Source organism: Callithrix jacchus, chromosome 3, assembly GCF_049354715.1.
Source record: "Callithrix jacchus isolate 240 chromosome 3, calJac240_pri, whole genome shotgun sequence".
Taxonomy (NCBI): Eukaryota; Metazoa; Chordata; class Mammalia; order Primates; family Cebidae; genus Callithrix; species Callithrix jacchus.
In genome coordinates this window covers 45,175,262-45,193,552 of record NC_133504.1, presented here as the reverse complement: position 1 = coordinate 45,193,552, position 18,291 = coordinate 45,175,262, and the positions used below count along the sequence as shown (strand labels likewise).

General features: G+C 38.4%; 1 protein-coding gene across 11 annotated transcripts in view; it reads left to right on the top strand.

Annotated features, from left to right (window-relative positions):
- Positions 1-18,291, top strand: part of FHIP1A (FHF complex subunit HOOK interacting protein 1A) — a 288,042-nt gene that overhangs the window by 145,409 nt on the left and 124,342 nt on the right. Inside the window, exon 3 of one of the 11 annotated variants that reach the window (XM_054253605.2) lies at positions 12,140-12,181. The exons of the other annotated variants lie outside the window; for them this stretch is intronic. The gene's annotated coding sequence lies outside the window, so the exon portion shown is untranslated. The remainder of the gene's footprint in view (positions 1-12,139; positions 12,182-18,291) is intronic. 11 annotated transcript variants of the gene reach the window in all.

The window sequence follows — 18,291 nt, the reverse complement described above, 5'->3', positions numbered from 1 at the left end:
TGGTTTAATCTTTCTTTGATATTGCAATGATTAAGCCATAAAAAGGTTAGTAGTTTCAAGGCAGAAGATATATGTTAAATTCATGTCCACCCATATTACTAATAAGATTGACTGAAATTTCCAAGGTAAAATATTTCCTTACCCTTCTTAGTTTTCAGAATAACCTACCTGTCTCACTCCTCCTGTCCTTAACAAAGAACAGAGGATGTAACTGGTTGATTATAGGAATTACCTTGAATTAAAATTTCCCTATTAAAAAAATTGAAAAAGAAACCTGCTTTGAAAAATGTCTCACCTTCAGGGAAAGGTGAATGCTTTAATGCTATTTATTATGCCTTGGATGAGAAACTTCATTCACTCAACAGATATTTCTTAAGGGCCTATGTGATGGTTAAGTATAAGTGTCAACTTGACTGGATTAAGAGATACCTAGATAGTTAAGTGTCACTTCTAGGTGTGTCTGTGTGGTGTTCCCAGAGAAGATCAGTATGTGGGTGGGTGGACAGACCAGTGGGGTAGATCTGCCCTTCGTTTGGGTGTGGAACATCCAGTCTGCTGGAGGCCCAGATAGACAGAAAAGGCAGAGAAAAGGTGATTTCCTCTCTCTCTCTTCTGAAGCTGAGACACTCTTCTTTTCCTTGGACATCAAACTCCAGGCTTTCCAGCCTTTGGACTACGGGATTTATACCTATACCAGCAGCCTCCACTACCTCACTCTCAGGTTCTCAGGCCTTTGGTCTCAGACTAAGAATTATAACATTGGTTTTCCTGGTTCTGACGCTTTCGTACCTGGACTGAGCCACACTGCTGGCATCCAACATCTCCAGCTTGCAGATGGGCTGCTGTGGGACTTCTTGACCTCCATAATTGCGTGAGCTAATTCCCCTAGGAAATACTCTCTCTCCTGTCTATCTATCTATCTGTCTGTCTGTCTGGAGAACCCTTGCTGTTACAGCTTATTATGTAATATTCATTGTATAAGGAATTGGGGATATAGCAGTGAACAAAATGTAAACCTTGCTTTCACAGTTTGTAGTCATATGGAGCAAAAAGACAAGTTCTTCTGGGAATTCTTCCTAGTAGTGGAGACATTTAGGCTGAGACCTGAGGAGTGAGAAATTTCAGTTACCCGGGACTGAAGAATATGCCTACCATAATTGGATCTGGAAATGGGAAACCCAGAGTCAACTTGGCTTGACAATTAATTTGGATGTACAAACACAACATGTTAAAGAAGAACCATGAGAATATTTAGGTTTAATAATAGATTCTTCATCTCCAAAGATGTTTTCTGCTATTTTAGAGCAGAAATGTTATTTCTTCAGGTGGGCTGGCCTCAAGAGGCAAGAGGAGATGGAAGGTCTCAGGTGCCAATCACAAAGACATTCTCTTTGGTCCCCAATTCATTTGTTCCAGCAGCACCCACCACTCCCTGCCTTGTTACTTGTTCTTTGGTTTTCAAAAGTACATGGCAGTTTTTTCTCTAGGTTAGTAGTTCTGATTAGAGTGATTACTGCTACTCAGAAACCAGGAGAGAGTAGTGTGACATGCTTTTGTGCAGTGGTACCCTTGATTGGCTGTATCTTGTCTCCTGAAGAGTTGTCATAAAGGGCTGTAGGCCATTAATTGCTTACCGTATGTGTGAGAAGTGGCAGAAGTACCTGCAGATACAGTGCTGGTGATATGTTAGAAAGAAGGTATGTCTGAAACAGTCCACAGACACTTCTCTGTTTTAGTGTGTAAGTAGTTGCTCCAAGAGAAAAACCACCCTGCAGAGAGGCCATAGGCTCATAGAAAGGTAAGGCTTAAGCTATATGATCATCTAGTCTAATGTTCTTAAAAGTTTTTTAAACATTCTTTTTTTCCCTCAACAAAACTTTCTGTGAAAATCCACAATATAAATTTGATAAAAAGCAGTGAATTCACACCTTAGAGAGTTTTAGTATTCACTATTTTTTAAAATATATGAAGCACTGCTCCTTCCCAAAGCTCTTGGTTTCTGGCAGGCACAGATGAAAAAATAGCTCATAGTAATGGCTCACTTTTATTAGTACTTGCAGTAAGAAAGACTATGCTGGGCCAGGCACTGTGGCTAATGCCTGTAATCCTAGCACTTTGGAAGGCCAAGGTGGGCAGATCACCTGAGTTCAGGAGTTCCAAACCAGACTGGCCAACATGGTAAAACCCCCTCTCTACTAAAAACACAAAAATTAGCTGGGCATGGTGGCAGGCACCTGTAATATAATCCTAGCTACTTGGGAGGCTGAGACAGGAGAATCACTTGAACCTGGGAGGCAGAGGTTGCAGTGAGCTGAGATCGTACCACTGCAGTCCAGCCTGGGCCACAGATTGAGACACTCTCTCAAAAAACAAACAAACAAACAAAAACAAAAAAACAAGATTGTGTTGAGCACTTACCCACAGTGTCACATTTAATCTCCCCTACAGTCCCATGGGATGGGCACCATTATAATCACCTCTATTTTACAGATGAGGCATTAAGCTTAGAGTGGTTTAATGTCCTGCCGAAGGTTACATGGCTAGTAAGTGATAGAGCTTGTACTTGAATCTTGGTCTCCTTGACTAACCAGTCAATGTCTTTAATTAATAATCTAGTGGACTCTTATCACTAGATGCCATAGGTTCATGCCAGCACCAGCATTGGGACCCAGGAATTCATATCCCTGGTCTCCTGTTCTTTGTGCTACACAAATAGACAACTGCTTTGGAAATATCAGAGTAATATTTAATAAGTGAGCTAGTTCCATGGAAACAGTTTTGTCAGAGACCTTTGAACCAGAGTGACTCCATTCTGAATACGGGCTGGTAAAATAAGGCTGAGACCTGCTGGGCTGCATTCCTAGTAAGTCAGGCATTCTAAGTCACAGGATAAAATAGGAGTTCAGCACAAGATACAGTTCATAAAGACCTTGCTGATAAAACAGGTTACAGTGAAAAAGCCAGCTAAAACCCACCAAAACCAAGACCAAAACCAAGATGGCAATGAAAGTGACCTCTGGTCATCCTCACTGCTACATTCCGATCAGCACAATGACAGTTTACAAATGCCATGGCAATGTCAGAAAATTACCCTATATTGCCGGGCACAGTGGTTCATGCCTGTAATCCCAGCACTTGGGGAGGCTGAGGCGAGGAGATCACCTGAGGTCAGGAGTTTGAGACCAGAATGGCCTATGTGGCGAAACCCCATCTCTACTAAAATATACAAAAATCAGCTGGGCTTAGTGGTGCGTGCCTGTAATCCCAGCTACTAAGGAGGCTGAGGCAGGAGAATCACTTGAACCCAAGAGGTGGAGATTGCAGTGAGCCGAGATCACGCCACTGCACTCCAGCCTGGGTGACAGAGCGAGACTCCCTTTGGAGGGGTGGGGGAAAAAAGGTCTAAAAAGGGGAGGAACCCTCAGCTCTGGGAATCACCCATGCCTTTCCCAGGAAATTCATGAATAATCCACCTTTTGTTTAGTATATAATCAAAAAATAAGCATAAAAATGGTCAACTAGCCGTCCTCAGGGCTCTTCTGCTTATGGAGTAACTGTTCTTTACTCCTTTACTTTCTTAGTAAACTTGCTTTCGCTTTATGGACTCACCTTGAATTCTTGCATGAGATCCAAGAACCCTCTTTTGGAGTCCGGATTGGGACTCATTTCCTGTAAGTTTATTTAAAAAAATGTAGTATAGGACACATTTTTTTTTTTTTAATGTAGCTTACCAAATACTAACCAGTAGTCATTGAAAGGGAGATAAGTATGTGTTAAAGTAGAAGGGGAAATCTCGCCTTCCTTCTCTCTTCTGCCTTACTCTCTACTTTTTCTAATCAGAAGACTTGAAAAATCTTTAAAGTGTGTGTGTGTGTGTGTGTGTGTGTGTATGTTTATGTTAAGGAGGTTTGGCACATGACCCTGTAAAAATAGAACTACCTTTCTTATACAATTTATTTGATTCATGGTGTGATTTGTTCTAGTGTTAAATTTCCAAACCTGGCTAAGACACAGATCTTTAAATTGCACATAAAGGAACGTGCTTTGTATTATAATTATTTAAGGAAAAATCTGGGACTGTGCTGCATGGAGAATTTGAATATGATCTACAGAAATTTTATAAAACCAGGAGTCAAATTGCAGAATCTGATACACAGTGGGGGATTTCATATGAAGATCAATGTGATTAATGACCTGAATTTTAATTTATAATACCACATCGTTTTATATTTCATAAACAATTATGGGAAAAGCACATATAATTACATCTTAATTTGCTAATTTCAATTGTATTAAAAACATAGGGAATATATACAACTGAATTTATGGGCTATTCCTTGTATTATTGATCACTATCAGCCAAATGAAAGGGAAGAAACTAAAATATTTTTGAGTCAGCATTTTGGGTAATTTATCTATCAATACAGTTAATATATCCTTTCTTTTAGAATAAAGTAATTAATTGAGATACATTAAATGGTTACTATTTTGTGTGCCTGTGTGTGTGTGTGTGTGTGTGTGTGTGTGTGTGTGTGTGTGTTTGCTAGCAGGATAACCAGTTTTGTTTATGTTTCTAACATGTATTGGAACTACTAACCAGTTGGACTTGATTTGTATAGCTAGACTTTACTTAACCAGGGAAATGAAGTATCCATAGTGGCTGAAATGCCAGGTTTCTAGACTGTTTGAGTGGTATTTTGTGGTGGTAGCAATGACCAGTAAACCAGTAGTTACAGCTTCTTCAAGTCATTGTTTTGCCTATTTCCTATCTTTTAATCTCTTTAAAAGTGGGATTCATGATAGGTAAAAGTACCACAACACTGTTCTGTTGACCTAATGGCCAAACAAGCAAGCAAGCAAGTCGGCAAGCGAACAAACAAAACAAATGTAGAGGTTTCATTAGGGGCCAACTCCAGGAAATGACATAATGTTTTTATGAACACCGCTTATTTGCTTAGGTGAATTGCTTCCTTGGATCACCCTCAGTGTATTCCCATGCAAACAAGATATTTATGCAGGAGCTCCTTCCTGGTAAAGCCATTTCTTTTTTTTTTATAATTTTTTTTTTTTTGTAGAGACGGGGTTTCACCATGTTGACCAGGATGGTCTCGATATCTTGACCTCGTGATCCACCCGCCTCGGCCTCCCAAAGTGCTCTTCTGATCATAGCTGCCTATTAACTCTTCCCTCCCATCCAGTCCTCCCAGTCCTCTGACTTTGCTTCTTACTACCCATGTGAACAGTCACTTTTCTCTAGGCTTCAGTTTCTTCATCTGTAAATGGGGATGACCCCCTACCTCAGTGGGTGGTTGTAAGAATTGAATAGACAATTTAATTTGGTACCTGGCACACAGTAAGTGCCCAGTAAGTGGTGGCTTTTCTCACTGATGGCTATTACTGTTATTTGCTGATGCAAACACCTCCCCATAGTAAGCTGCTTATTTCCTGATGCCTGGGACTGGATTTTATTCACATCCCCACACTGCACATCTCAGGCTCTTAAATTAAATGCTCACTGAATCAACCCATGAATAACATAAAATGTGATAGCTATGTTCAGGGAGACCAGATTCTGGTTCTGAAACAATCACAGCACAAAGCAGAAACTACATCACCATAGGGAGATGTAGTTAAACTAAGAGGTTTAGAGGAGAAAGATATTAATAGGCAGGTTTAAGACAGGTACCTAGTAGGCATTTTGTTCGGCATACAGAAACACAAACACCAGTAGTGTTTTGATGTTGGTAGTCAAAGGTTTTGAGATGCTGAAAATTTTTGTACATGTTCTATTTCTACTCTGTATTTTGCACCCTTCAATTTTAATGACAACTTGTTCTTTTAACTGTACATGTGACAGGGATGGACAGAGTGCTCCTTTTTAACCCACACAGGTGGAATTAGATTTGAGGGCATCTGTTAAAAGCATCTAGTTTCTTTTTATACTTTTGCAACCATTTACTAAATCTGTTTTCATTTCTTCTGGTTTGCTGTTAGACTGAATATATATGATAATTTCATATGCCTGGTTGTAGTTAGTGTGTATAGATAATTTGAACCTTTTTGTTTTTAAAAACTTCCATTATGTAGTTATTCTACTTAATGACTTTGAAAAGATTCTTTCTCCAGAGAGAGAAAGCCGAACTAGAATTAATTATTTTTTAATCACTTTTTGGGATAGCATGTTCTGCTTTGTGATTCTCCCCACAATCACACAAGCTAGATTTACGAGAGAAATCACAGGGGGCTCTGTTCAGACAGTTACTTGTTTGATTCCCCCAGAGGCACTGGCTCTTTGATCTTCTACTAGTGTAGCTCCTCTGATCTTTTATTCTGTAAGGTGTTTGTGTCTCTGTATGATGGATGTTTCACTGACCCAAGTAAATGGAAGAAAATTTTCTCTAGCCTTTAAATGTATTGCTTTCCTTGTTCTTTCAAAAAACATACTTTTCTTGGGTTAGAACATTTTAGAGGCATCTGGCATCAAATCAACAGAATTGTGGCCTTTAATGGAATTTGAGGCACTGTGAAGTGGTTTGATTGGTAAGAATCCATTTTTGTTTCTTTTTCCTTGACTATGCCCCCACCTTACACAATAACAAAAACAACTCTTCTCCTTTTCTTATTGTTTGAAACAAGAGTATCTGATTTTATTGAATTCTGTACTTTTTTATTTTACTTTTTTAAAATAAAAAGTTCTTAAAAGTCTTTTATTGTCACTTTTATTTTCTCCAATGAAGGGGAGGAAAAACTCTCAACTGTGTACAGAGTAAATTAAATTATAAGAAAAATAACCTTTGGAGTTAAACAACATGAACTGAGGTTTTGGAAGAAATCTAAGAATTGCCTTGATGTTGTAGATAGTCTAATCTGTGATTCAGAGATATATTAGTCACTTTGATAGACTTGATTTGACCAATTACCCTGAAGTGTGGCTGGCTGACTGAATTGCTCAAGTCAGCAAGTAATTTTGATCAAATCAACGAATAATTATGGTTTTATGCAAGCAACAAATATAGAATACTGATTATGTTAGACTAAAATAGATATCATTGTGATATAATCATATAAAATATTTAATTCAAGTACCATAGCATTCCTTTTATCTTTTTCTTACTCTAAGGTTTATATTCTCAGAACAAATGATAGAAAAGGTTCTGGCAACTTTTTGGAGAAAACTATTTTATTCTCTCAATAAACAATGTGTAAATGCAAATGATTCTCTGGTGCTAAGGTAAATACTCTTATATTTTAAGTGTACTTTAATTATAATATGCATATTTTTGGGAACCCTCAGGACTAAATATGATCAGATTTTTAAAGTTGAAAGTTCTTTTTACATTTCTCCTAGAAAGAAGCTAGAAAGGAGCAACTTATATGGGAGAACTGGAAGTTACTGCTGCTAATTTCCTTACTAGTTCATTATATAATTACTAATATTAGTATGATTAGGTCTACCTAAAATCCAAGTGGTTATATTTGTTTGGTTTCTATTCTGTCATCATTCTTTCCCTCATTTATGAAAATGCTTTCTACAGAGGATGATGTTTATTATTGAATTCTAATTAGCAGTGTTTGTGTGCTATATTTGTGGGTTTAAATTAAAAACATTTTAGAAACACAGACATGTTTACTTAATGGAGAAATCTGTGTTTAATTTTACTTGAGTTGTCCCTTGGATGGCTTACCTGTATTTCATTCCTTTTCTATGAAAGCAGTAAATATAATTTACTTGGAACTTTGTGCAGATTTTGGTGTATAATTATAACGTTTGTGAAGCCCCTCCAGGGCAGTTATTCTGAAGAGAGATCCAGTTTTGTATAGTCATTTCATCCATTGTATAGGTTCTTGGCATTATCTGCCCCCTTCAAACCAGAGATTGAAAGGAAGAGATGAAGAGAGGTAGGACAATCATTTACAAGGTTGGGAAGTTTATTCTTCAGAAATTGTAGATGTATACCTGCTGTTTCCTTGCTTGGTTCCAGTTTCTACCTGCCTCTCATAGTGCGGGTGTCTCACTGTGCTGAAAGTTGTTCTTGCATTTGAAGACACACATTATTTTTTGTGTAGCCTGGCCCCAAATGCCTACTGTTTTGTTGGATTTTCAGCTGTTTCTCCAACTTAATGAGAAAAAAAAATGTGTTGGTTTCCAGAAAATGCCTTGCTAAGGGATGTTTGGTGGTAATTGTGGTATTTTCATGTTTTGCCTTATGCAGTAGCATCAGAACCTAGTCCCCAGATGTTGCAGTTTCACTCTAATAGTATTGGATCAGATAATCAATTTTTGGTGATTCCCTAAGGCATAGAATGGAAGTGAATTATTGTGAATATTTGTGTTAATAATATATAAAATTATTTTTACAATAAAGGAACTACCTAGGTTCCTCTTTTGCTTCCATACCCTCTTCACAACTCCTTTGATTTTAAAAGTTAATTAACTCCAAAGTGCAGGATGCTTTCAAGGGAGAAGTAGGAACCTTGCCTATTCTTGCTCACTCTTTTCCACCTGAAGCACCAACTCTAGGGAGAAATAGTGCCAAATGCAAAATCTATCTGAAGCAAAACTTAATTTAGAATAGTCTTTGACTTTTCTTTTCTTGCTTTTGCTTTCTCTTTTATCCCCCTGTACAAAAGACATTGGTACACACATGCTAATGTAGTGGAGAAGACTTTTAATTAAAGAAGCATAGATAGCCTGAAACCATTCAAGTCTATGCCAGTCACTCTAGAGGCAAGTGTAAGTGAATTGAAGCAGAATATGGGAGAGTTATGATCTACCCACTTGCTTCTGGAGGCTTATAGATAAATTAATAATTTCTTCCCCATAGAGGCAGCCTCTCTGCTTGGAGGGGTGGCAGCCATCCAGTCAATAAGCCATTTCTGCTGTGGCAGAGGAGTTGCTCAATATAAGTTGTTTCAGCTTTTACTTTTATTTCTTGGAAATACAGCATGGTAAGCCTAAATTCTGGACTTCCAAGTAGAAATTAGAGCCTTCATTACCCTTTGCTAATTGTGGGTGGCATGGGGCTTTTTCTATTGTGGGGGTCTCTGAAAAAGCAACAACTATTGATTACTATTTACATCTGTATGGAGAGCTAGGCTTACATGTGTATGTGTGTGTGTGCTACGGTGTATGTTGCTCTATGTACAAGGGAGAGAGATTGAGCCTGTACTCTTTGTTGAGTGAGATACAGTACTGCCTTATTCAGGGGTAAGCAATCTCTTGTCAGAATTTCACAAGATGATGATTGGGATGAAACGAAGGCTTTAAAGCAGTTAGATCTGCTGTTAATGAGTGCAGTATTTTAAATAGCAAGTTTAAGAAACTTATTCACAAGCACATAAGGATCTTTAGTTTTCAGAATAAATCTTAGTCTGAAAGAAAAGGTTTTGTACAAGTAGAAAAACAATCTCATTAGAAAAGCAAAATTAAGACTGTGGTGTAGCTGGGTGCAGTGGCACACGCCTGTAATCCCAGCACTTTGGGAAGCTGAGGCGGGCAGATCACTTGAGTTTAGGAGTTCAAGACCAGCCTGGCCAACATGGCAGACTACTAAAAATATGAAAATTAGCTGGGCATGGTGGTGCATGCCAGTATTCCCAGCTACTAGAGAGGTTGAGGCATGAGAATCACTTGAACCCAGGAGGCAGGGGTTGCAGTGGACTAAGATCATGTCATTGCACTCCAGCCTGGTGATGTCTCAAAAAAAAAAAATAAAAGGGGGTTGTGGTGAATAGTGGTCAAACTGCTCAAGTGAAGTTACAGTAAGAGCTGAGTGCAAGAAGTTTCTCTGGATATGAGAAATCTTTGTAGTGAGCTATATTTACTTTGACTGCTTTTGTTGTTCCTTAAAAAGAGGTCCTAGAAAAAAGGATGGGAGAATCTTTCAGACTCCTTGAAAGGGTTTTGGGGATCCCCAGGGTCCCTCAGAACACATTTGAGGAACCACTGATCTAGACTGACAAATAAATTTTGGCAGAAAATTAATTTTACAAATTCCTAGAGTTAGGAATTTCTTAGACTGAAGGTAAATTGCATAAATTTAATTCACTAAATATTTTGCAGCAATAATAGTAAGACAACCATTTAAAGAATGCTTCTAAAAATAAGACTACCACTCTTCTGAATTATTTATATTTTCCTGATATGTTACTTTTGTGTATACTTATTTTATTGGAAATTAACAACTCTTCTGTTAAATGCCAGACATTTAACAGAAAACATATAAAGGAAAACCAACTACATCTGTACCTAAATGTCTTTCAGACATTTGGTGGTCATTATGATGGAGTAAAATAGAATATTGTATTAAGCTACTTTTGTATATTGTAAGAATATTGTATTTTATTCCTACTCTTATCCGTCAGGCTATATTCATTGTGCAGGTACTTTCATATTGAGACTCAGAAGAGACTTCAACTATGTTGTCATTGCTATACTTGTGGTAGACATAGCAGGTACTTTTCCTTTTATTTAGGTTGTTCTTTTGCTTTTATTTTGTTAAATTAAAAAATGTTTTTGCTAAGTAGTACATAAACATGGTACAAAATTCAAAAAGTCAAAAAAGGTAGTTCGAAAAGTGAATCTTCCTCCTTCAGCTGTCCCCCAGCCCCCAGTAACCTATGCTATCTCAGCCACCTTGGAGTTCTTGTGTGTCTTCTCAGAGATCTTCTTTGCAATTACAATCATATGGGCTAATACGTTGCTTTTCTTCTTACACAAATGGTGGCATACTATACTTGCTGTTCTGTGTATATCCTGGCAGTCGTCTCCTATCAGTACATTAATAGCTGCCTCTGTTTTTTTTTTTTAACCATAACATAGTATTCTGTTAAATAGAAGTACCATTGTTTATATAATCAAACCAGTATTGATGGACATGTAGGGTCTTTTCAATCATAATCATTTAAACAATGCTGCAAGGTACTAGGGTAATTAGTAGCTGTCATTAGAGGAGTATTGGTGGTTAAGAGAATGTGTCTAGGGTTTGACTTGACAGTCTGAATCAGACTTCATGATATCTGTGTGACTTTCATGAGATGAATTCTTTTTTTCTGTTCTGTTTATAGCAGAACTTTTTATCACAAAAGTCACAAAATTCTACAATTACATTTTCAGTAATACCAATGGAATGTGAACTGGGTATTAGCCTCTGTTTTGAGACTCTCAATGGCTTTATCATGAGTGCATCTTTAAAGTGGGTTTTAAACTTTTTTGAAGCAGGGCATCTCATGGACCCTTTTTAGAATTGACTGAAAACTATGGCCACCTCTCTTCAGAAAAATGTGCCCACAGTTTATGAGATTCATGGATGTATATGAAATTGTATTGTTATTTCACTAACCACACTTAGTACTTTTATGTTATGTGGATAAATAACGTTTTTGAAAAGGATATTTTTCATGTTGTTTCAGAAGGTAGGCATCACATCATCTGGATAACGCTACAGGTTGCAAAGCTGCACATGTTCACATGAAGGCATTTAAAGCACTGAGTAGGGAACTAATTCTGATTGATAAAACTGTAAATACAGGCATTAGACTAAACAGTCTCACTTACCACAGGTACCTGCTTTTCCAGAGAACATGACCAAGACAAAAACTTACATTTCTTTTTTTTCCAGGAACATTTTTTGAAAATAACTTCATAAAGTGAGAGAGAGGGTCTTCTTAGAAAGATTCAGAGCATCTACTTCAAATATCTCCTTTCAAGTTCTACACTGTAGAAGTTGTCAGATGATTTTTTTCTGTGTTTACCTTAGTCAGCTTTTAGGTTTTGTGGCAGAAATCTTAAACAAGATGTTTCTTAATAGCTTTCAACAAAATAGTGACATGAAAGGATGCTGTATACTATCAAGAGTACGGTGATCAACTGGGTTGTTGGGGAGACTTTCCCCAAGAATGGTCCAATTTATAGGTTTCAACAAATCACCATATGTGTATAAGAAAATTTTTGTTCAGTTGACAATGAGCTGATGTCTCAATACTTGCTGTAAATTTGAAAATATATAATTTTTACATTCTAAATCCTTGTCTGTAGGGGTTTAGTTTCTGCTTTAAAAATTTTTTTTAATTTAAGCTTTATTGAGGTATAATTGATCTACTTTGTTTTCTTTTAAATATATATTTTATTGCACTTTAGGTTCTGCGGTACAGGTGAAGAACATGCAGGATTGATGCATAGGTACATACATGGCAATGTGGTTTGCTGCCTTCCTCCCCATCACCTATATTTGGCATTTCTCCCCATGTTATCCCTCCCTACCCCCACTGTCCCTCCCCTAGTCCTCCCCCAACAGACCGCAGTGTGTGATGCTCCCCTCCCTGTGTCCATGTGTTCTCATTGTTCAACACCCACCTATAAGTGAGAACATTTGGTGTTTGATTTTCTGTTCTTGTGTCAGTTTGCTGAGAATGATGGTTTCCAGGTTCATCCATGTCTCTACAAAGGACACGAACTCATCCCTTTTTATGGCTGCATACTATTCCATGGTGTATATGTGCTGCATTTTCCCTGTCCAGTCTATCATCGATGGGCATTTGGGTTGGTCCCAAGTCTTCGCTATTGTAAACAGTGCTGCAGTGAACATACGTATGCATCTGTCCTTATAATAGAAAAATGTATAGTCCTTTGGGTATATACCCGGTAATGGGATTGCTGTCAAATGAAATTTCTATTTCCAGGTCCTTGAGGAATTGCCACACTGTCTTGCACAAAGGTTGAACTAATTTACACTCCCACCAACATTGTAAAAGTGTTCCTATTTCTCCACAGCCTCTCCAGCATCTGTTGTCTCCAGATGTTTTAATGATTGCCATTCTAACTGGTGTGAGATGGTATCTCAATGTAGTTTTGATTTGCGTTTCTCTGACGACCAGTGATAATGAGCATTTTTTCATATGTTTGTTGGCCTCATATATGTCTTCTTTTGAAAAGTGTCTGTTCATATCCTTTGCCCATTTTTGAATGGGTTTGTTTGTTTTTTTCTTGTAAATCTGTTTTAGTTCTTTGCAAATTCTGGATATAAGTCCTTTGTCAGATGGGTAGATTGCAAAAAATTTTTTCCATTCTTTTGGTTGCCGGTTCACTCTAATGATTGTTTCTTTTGCTGCACAGAAGCTCTGGAGTTTAATTAGATCCCATTTGTCTATTTTGGCTTTTATTGCCAATGCTTTTGGTGTTCTAGTCATGAAGTCCTTGCCTATGCCTATGTCCTTAATGGTTTTGCTTAGGTTTCTTCTAGGGTTTTTATGGAGTTAGGTCTTATGTTTAAGTCTTTAATCCATCTGGATTAATTTTAGTGTAAGGCATCAGGAAGGGGTCCAGTTTCTGCTTTCTGCACATGGCTAGCCAGTTTTCCCAACACCATTTATTAAACAGGGAATCCTTTCCCCATTGCTTGTTTTTGTCAGGTTTGTCAAAGATGAGATGGTTGTAGTTGTGTGTTGTTGCCTCTGAGGCCTCTGTTCTGTTCCATTGGTCTATATCTCTGTTTTGGTACCAGTACCATGCTGCTTTGATTACTGTAGCCTTGTAGTATAGTTTGAAGTCCAGTAGCATGATGCCTCTGGCTTTGTTCTTTTTGCTTAGAATTGACTTGGCTATGCGGGCTCGCTTTTGGTTCCATATGAAGTTTAAGGTGGTTTCTTCCAGTTCTGTGAAGAGGGTCATAGGTAGCTTGATGAGGATAGCATTGAATCTATAAATTACTTTGGGAAGTATGGCTGTTTTCACGATATTGATTATTCCTAACCATGAGCATGGAATGTTTTTCCATCTGTTTGTGTCCTGTCTTATTTCTTTGAGCAGTGGTTTGTAGTTCTTGAAGAGGTCCTTTACACTCTTTGTTAGTTGTATTCCTAGGTATTTTATTCTCTTTGTAGCCATTGCGAATGGCAGTTTGTTCTTGATTTGGCTCTCTTTAAGTATATTATTGGTATATAGCAATGCTTGTGATTTTTACACATTGATTTTGTATCCTGAGACTTTGCTGAAGTTGCTTATCAGTTTAAGCAGATTTTGGACTGAGACAATGTGGTTTTCTAATTATACAATCATGTCTGCAAAGAGAGACAATTTGACTTCCTCCTTTCCTAATTAAATACCCTTTATTTCTTTTTCTTGCCTGATTGCTCTGGCTAGAACTTCCAATACTATTTTGAATAGGAGTGGTGAGAGAGGACATCCGTGTCTACTGCCAGATTTCGAAGGGAATGCTTCCGGTTTTTGCACATTCAGTATGATATTGGCTGTTGGTTTGTTGTAAATAGCTTTTATTATTTTGAGATATGTTCTGTCAACACCTAGTTTATTGAGAGTTTTTAGCATAAAGGCTGTTGAATTTTGTTGAAGACCTTATCTGCATCTATTGAGAAAATCATGTGGTTTTTATCTTTAGTTCTGTTTATGTGGTGAATTATGTTTATAGACTTGCGTATGTTGAACCAGCCCTGTATCCCTGGGATGAAGCCTACTTGATCCTGATGGATAAGCTTTTGATGTGCTGTTGCAATGGGTTTGCCAGTATTTTATTGAAGATTTTTGGATCTATGTTCATCATGGATTTTGGCCTGAAGTTTTCTTTTTCGGTTGCGTCTACGCTGGGTTTTGGTATCAGGATTTTGGTCTCATAAAATGATTTGGGAAGGATTCCCTCTTTTTGGATTGTTTGGAATAGTTTCAGAAGGAGTGGTACCAGCTCCTCTTTGTATGTCTGGTAGAATATGGCTGTGAACCCATCTGGACCTGGGCTTTTTTTGGTTGGTAGGCTATTAATTGCTGCCTCAACTTCCGCCCTTGTTATTGGTCTATTCAGGGTTTTGACTTCTTCCTAGTTTAGGATTAGGAGGGTGCAAGTGTCCAGGAATTTATCCATTTCTTCCAGGTTTACTGGTTTATGTGCATAGAGTTGTTTGTAGTAATCTCTGATGGTGATTTGTATTTCTGTGGACTCTGTGGTGATATCCCCTTTATTGTTTTTTATGTCATCTATTTGATTCTTCTCTCTTTTCTTTTTTATTAATCTGGCTATTGGTGTGTCCATTTTGTTGATCTTTTCAAAAAACCAGCTCCTGGATTTATTAATTTTTTGAAGGGTTTTTTGTGTCTCTTATCTCCTTCAGTTCTCCTCTGATCTTAGTTATTTTTTGTCTTCTGCTGGCTTTTGAGTGTTTTTATCTTGCTCCTCAAGCTCTTTCAATTTTGATGATAGGATATCGATTTTAGATCTTTCCTTCCTTCTCATGTGGGCATTTATTGCTAGAAATTTCCCCCTAGACACTGATTTAAATGTTTCCCAGAGATTCTGGTACATTTTGTCTTCGTTCTCATTGGTTTCGAAAAACATCTTTATTTCTGCCTTCATTTCATTGTTTATCCAGTCAACATTCAAGAGCCAGTTGTTCAGTTTCCATGAAGTTGTGCAGTTCTGAGTGAGTTTCTTAATTCTGAGTTCTAATTTGATTGCACTGTGGTCTGAGAAACTGTTATAATTTCTGTTCTTTTGCATTTACAGAGGAGTGATTTACTTCCAATTAATGTGGTGAATTTTAGAGTAGGTGTGATGTGGTGCTGAGAAGAATGTATATTCTGTGGATCTGGGGTGGAGAGTTCTGTAAATGTCTATTAGGTTTGCTTGGTCCAGATCTGAGTTCAAGTCTTGGATATCCTTGTTAATTTTCTGTCTCATTGATCTGTCTAATATTGACAGTGGAGTGTTAAAGTCTCCCACTATTATTGTGTGGGAGTCTAAGTCTCTTTGTAGGTTATTAAGAACTTTCTTTCTGTACCTAGATGCTCCTGTATTGGGTGCATATATATTTTGGATCGTTAGTTCTTCTTGTTGCATTGATCCTTTTACCATTATGTAATGCCCTTCTTTGTCTATTTTAATCTTTGTTGGTTTAAAGTCTATTTTATCGGAGACTAGGATTGCAACTCCTTGTTTTTCTTGCTGTCCATTTGCTTGGTCAATCTTCCTCTCTCCCTTTATTTTGAGTCTATGTGTATCCTTGCATGTGAGATGGGTTTCCTGGATACAGCACAACAGGGAGTCTTCAGTTTTTATCCAGTTTTCCAGTCTGTGTCTTTTGATTGGGGCATTTAGCCTGTTTACATTTAAAGTTAATATTGTTATGTGTGAATTTAATCACACCATTTTGATGCTAGCTAGTTGTTTTGCCCATTAGTTAATGAAGTTTCTTCACTGTGTCAATGGTCTTTACGATTTGGTATGTTTTTGGAGTGCCTGGTGCTGGTTGTTCCTTTCTGTGTTTAGTGCTTCTTTCAGGAGCTCTTGTAAGGCAGGCCTTCTGGTGATGAAATCTCTGAGCATTTTCTTGTTCATAAAGGATTTTATTTCTCCTTTGCTTCTGAAGCTTAGTTTGTCTGGATATGAAATTATAGGTTGAAAGTTCTTTTTTTAAAGGATGTTGATTAATGGCCCCCACTCTCTTCTGGCTTGCAGGGTTTCTGCCGAGAGATCCACTCTGATTCTGCTGGGCTTCCCTTTGTGGGTAACCCGACCTTTCTCTCTGGCTGCCCTTAGCATTTTTTCCTTCATTTCAACCCTGGTGAATCTGACAATTATGTGCCTTGGGGTTGCTCTTCTTAAGGAGTATCTTTGTGGTGTTCTCTGTATTTCCTGGACTTGAATGTGTGCCTCCTTTGCTAAGTTGAGGAAGTTCTCCTGGATAATATCCTGAAGAGTGTTTTTCAGGTTGGATTCATTCTCTTCGTCACATTCAGGTACACCTATCAAAGGTAGATTAGGTTTTTTCACATAATCCCATATTTCTTGGAGGCTTTGTTCATTTCTTTCTACTCTTTTTTCTCTAATCTTGCCTTCTCATTTTATTTCATTGAGTTGATCCTCAATCTCTAATATCCTTTCTTCTTCACAGTCGATTTGGCTATTCAAACTTGTGTATGCGTCTCCAAGTTCTTGTGTTGTGCTTTTCACCTCCATCAATTTGTTTGTATTCCTCTCTAGGCTGTTTATTCTCATTAGCATTTCATGAAACCTTTTCTCAAGGTTCTTAGTTTCTTTGCATTGGGTTAGAACATGCTCTTTTAGCTCAGAGAAGTTTGTTATTACCCACCTTCTGAAGCCTGTTTCTGTCAATTCTTCAGACTCATTCTCCATCCAGCCTTGTTCCCTTTCTGGTGAAGAGTTGTGATCCCTTGGAGGAGGAGAGGCCTTCTGGTTTTGGGTGCTTTCATCCGTTTTGCACTGGTTTCTTCCCATCTTTGTGGATTTATCTCCCTGTGGTCTTTGTAGTTGGTGACTTTCAGATGGGGTCTCTGAGTGGAAGTCCTTTTTGTTGACGTTGAAGTTATTTCTTTCTGTTTTTTAGTTTTCCTTCTAACAGTCAGACCCCTCTGCTATAGGACTGCTGGAGGTGCACTCCAGACCCTCCTTGCCTAGGGATTGTCTGCAGCCGCTGCAGAGCAGTAAGGATTGCTGCCAGTTTCTTCTTCTGTTATCTCTGTCCCAGGAGGATACCCTCTAGATGTCAGCCTGAGCTCTCCTTTATGAGGTGTCTCTTTGGATATATGGGGGGTCAGGGAGCTTCTTGAGGAGACAGTCTGTCCCTTATAGGAGCTCAAGTCCTGAGCTGGTAGCTCTGTTTGTCCATTCAGAACTGCTGGGCAAGTATGTTTAAGTCTGCTGCAGCAGAACTCATAAAAACCTTTTTTTTTCCCAGGTGCTCTGTCCCGGGAGGTGGGGCTTTATTTATGAGTTCCTGATGAGCTGCTGACTTTTTTCAGGGATGCTCTGCCCAGTGAGAAGGTAGGCTAGTCACAGTCTGCTGGCAGAGGTATTGCTGAGCTGCTGTGGGCTCTGCCCAGCTGCTGTGTAAACTTCCTTGCAGTTTTGTTTATAGAGGTATAGTTAGAACTGTCTTGGTAATGGTGTTCTGCCTCAGTTATGGCGGACTGCCTCGGTAATGGCAGATTGCCTTGATAATGGCAGAGTGCCTCAGTAATGGCAGACTGCCTCGGTAATGGTGGACTGCCTGAGTAATGGCGGGCTGCCTCAGTAGTGGTGGACTGCCTCAGTAATGGCAGACGCCCTTACCCCCACAAAGCTGGACCATCCCAGGTTCAGCTGTGCTTGCTGTAAAACTCTCTATCCGGAGCTTTTCAGATTGCTGGTCTTTGTGGCGGTAGGACCAGCCGAGTCAGATTACCTGGCTTCCTGTTTCAGTTCCCTTTTTTTCAGTTGAATGGGTGACTCTCTCCCAGGCATTCCAGGTACGAGTTGAAACAGTGCTCAGATTTGTGTGAGTTTT